The sequence below is a fragment of the Cynocephalus volans genome, chromosome 2 (assembly GCF_027409185.1).
Source record: "Cynocephalus volans isolate mCynVol1 chromosome 2, mCynVol1.pri, whole genome shotgun sequence".
Taxonomy (NCBI): Eukaryota; Metazoa; Chordata; class Mammalia; order Dermoptera; family Cynocephalidae; genus Cynocephalus; species Cynocephalus volans.
The window spans coordinates 73800066-73803652 of NC_084461.1; the positions used below are offsets into that span (position 1 = coordinate 73800066).

Genomic DNA, 3587 nt, shown 5'->3' on the forward strand with positions numbered 1-3587 from the left:
AAAAATGATTTCACAAAAAATGCACTAAAAATTTTGACAATTTTATGCAGAATGGCCAAAGTTTTAGTATTTAATAATTAGTTGCACAATGGACCAAGGTCCAAGATGTTTCAGAAGTTGAGGGGAAAATCACTCTATAAATTAACTATATCATATATAAGAATGCACACTTTACGGTATAAAACCTATCTACACATACTAGTTAGCTGCAAAAAGCCATTCGGTCTTCTCTTGGCTTGGAAAAATGGTGATTTCAGTGTAAATTATTAGCAACCTTCAATTCTTTGGTGTGGCAGGTATCTTGTTTTCACCTTCCAGTTCTTCCACCCCAGCCTGTGTCACGAGGTCTGAAATGTTTTGTCCAGATCATCAATGTGACTACTTATATCATTGTATCTTCTAATGATCTCGTCAGACATGGTCTGAAATTTATCTTGCATCTGTTGCAGGTGTGTCTGCACCACCTGCATGGTTTTGGTGTCAGTCTTTGGCCATCTCCCTGGTTCCCAGCTTGGCACTGATGTCTTAGACTGCCATTTGCTTTATATATCTGGGTGTGCCAATGTTGGTTGCATGATCCTTTTATTACTATATAATAACCTTCTTTTTATCATTTTTGGTTTAAGATCTATTTTATCCTATATAATTATAGCCTCTCCTGCTCATGTTTGGTTTCCATTTGTATAGAATATCTTTTTCCATCCATTCACTATTAGTCTATGTGCATCTTTACTGGTGATGTGATTTTCTTGCAGGCAGAATATAGTTGGGTCTAGTTTTTTAATCCATTCAGTCAATCTGTATCTTTTAAGTGGGGAATTTAACCCATTTACATTCAAGGTTGTTATTGAAAGCTATTGCCTTATTCCTGCCACTTTATTAATTATTTTATAGTTTTTTGTTTTTTTTTTCATTCCTTTCTTTCCTTTTTATTATTTGTCTTTGCTTTATGGTGTTGTTTTGCAGTGATAAGATACAGTTTCTTTCTTATTTCGTTATCTGCCATATTAGTGGTTTTTATTCTTTCTCTTGTGTTCATTACGATACTTATTGCTTTTTTGATTCCAGATACAGGACTCCCTTGAGGATTTCTTGTAGGGCAGGTCTTGTGGTGGTGAATTCCCACAGTTTTTGTTTGTCTGGGAAAGATTCTGTTTCTCCTTCACTTCTGAAGGATATCTTTGCTGGATATAGTGTTCTTGGCTGTCAGTGTTTTTTTGTTTGTTTTGTTCTGTTTTTGTTTTTTCTTTTAGCACTTTGAATATATCAACCCAGTCTCTCCTAGTCTGTAAAGTTTCCATTGAGAACTCTGCTGTTAGCCTGATGGTGATTCCTTTATAGGCGACTTGAGGCTTTTGTCTTACTGTTTTTTATAATTCTTTGTTTTTGACTTTTGACAATTTGACTATAATGTGTCTTGGGGAGGACCTTTTTGGATTGAATCTGTAAGGGGATCTTAGAGCTTCTTGGATCTGGGAGACCATATCTCTCCCAATACTTGGAAAGTTTTTAGCAATTATTTCATTAAGTAGGCTTTCAATGCCTTTTCCTTCCCTTCCCCTTTCAATACACCTGTAATAGGTATGTTTCTATGTTTAAAATTGTACCTTAGATCTCATAGGCTTTCTTCATTTTTTAAAATTCCTTTTTTTTTTTTTTTTTAATGAGGGAGGGTAGCAAACTGAGTTAATTCAAAAAGCCTCTCTTCAAGTTCAGAAATCCTTCCTTCTACTTGGTCTGTCCTGTTGCTTCAGCTCTTGGTTGTATTTTTTATTTCATTGAATGAATTACTCAGTCCCAGGATTTCTGATTGTGTGTTTTTGTTTTTTTTTTATGATTTCTGTCTCTTTATTGAATTTCCCATTCAGTTCCCGGATTGTTTTTTCTGGCTTCATGGTGATTTCTGTCTATTTTCTCTCTTATATCATGTTGAGTTTCCTTAAGATTACTGTTTGGAATTCCTCTTTAGGCATTTTACTAGTTTCCTGTTGTTTGGGCTCTGGTATTAGAGAATTATAGCCTTTTTCCAGGGGGGTTATATTTCTCTGTTTTTTCATGCTTCTCATGTTTCTGCATTGAAGCCTGGGTATCTGGTGGTATAGTTGCTTCTTTTTAATTTCTGGAGTAATTTTTGAAGGGAGAAACTCTTACCTGTAGAAGTGCTCTATACTGATAGTCAGGTTAGAAGTTTTAGGTTTGGTTCTGGGTGTGTGCAGTAGTAGATGCCAGCTCATTCTCCACACCTTCTCTGCTGGAGTGGGACTCTGGGAACCTTACCAAGTTGGACCAGACTCTGAGCTCCCACAGAAGGTCGGTGCAGATGCAGGGAAATTTAACAGAGACCTGTGGGACTAAATGTACCCAGGAATTGCCGGCACGGTTTCCATATGCTATCTGCTGTGGAGGGCCTGCTGAGTCAGGTGGGATTCTGAGCTCTCAGGGGAAGGTGGCCATGGGTCCCCACTAGTTTCCTGGAGCCTCATGGGACTGCCTGTACCCAGGAGAGCCCTGCACACTCCCCACATACCTTCCACTGGAGCAGACAGGATGCTGGGCCAGGTGGGACTCTCAGCTCCTGGGGGAAGGTGGGCATGGATCTAGGAAAGTTCATCAGTGACTCATGAAGCTATATGCACCCAGGAGGGTCAGAAAACTCCATGAGAATGGGAGCCTTTCTTCATATCCTGGCTCCTCTCCCAAAATGGCAATGCCCATGACCAAGGGAGGTAGGGAGACTCAGTGTGTACTTCTCCTCTGGAAAAATGCAGTTGTTTGGGCCCCCAGCAGCTCCCCCTACTTGGCTCACTTTCCATGAGGGCCATGTGGTCACTTTGCAGCCATCCACAGTGGGAGTGCCAGCCACAGTCCCTACCACCAACCCCACCTACCTTGTCCCAGCAGTGAAGGGTCTCTCCAATCTCCATGCTGGTCTTGGTTGGGTGTTTCCCCTGTTTTTCTATGTTACTGTCTCGAGTTTCCAGATCTTGGGGTTTTTTTCTCACTGTTTTGCTGGATTTTGTTGTTTTCTCCTAGACACAATTCTACAGTTATCTATATACTTGTTACTTTGGACTTTCTTTTTACTAAAGGAAAATATTTGAAGTTTCTTTAGATCCTTTAGATACCAAGTCCAATTTAGAGCCAATTTGATTAGCAACTGCTGGAGGCCATCACTAGGGGAATATATGGTGAAGGTGACAGCAGTATCCAAGCCTGGGGAGATGTCTGATATCCTAAGGCACATTTTTGCCAGATCCATGTATTTAAATTGCTTTAAGTTATCATACTAAGAATGAGTCTGATTTTAAAGAATCAGAGTCCCCAGATTCTTATAGAAACAATGGCTTGTTCACAGTTTATTCCAAGGAAGTTCCTTTTCCTTGCTACAGACTTCTTACTTACTGCTTTGAGCTTCCCTCACATTTGAACATATCAGACACTTATTCATATATTTGGATCAATACATAGACTCCTTTCAATAACAACATCAAAAGTCATTGTAATGTTCTTGGATAAATACAGTATCAAATCCTTGGACTGACACTCTTAGTCCTCAAAAACTTATATGCAGGCTACCTTCTCAGTCT

General features: G+C 39.4%; 1 pseudogene; it reads right to left on the reverse strand.

The window, feature by feature from the left end:
- Positions 1-276: 276 nt before the first annotated feature.
- On the reverse strand, positions 277-2924 carry LOC134370526 (heat shock factor-binding protein 1-like; annotated as a pseudogene).
- Between the last annotated feature and the right edge of the window lie 663 nt (positions 2925-3587).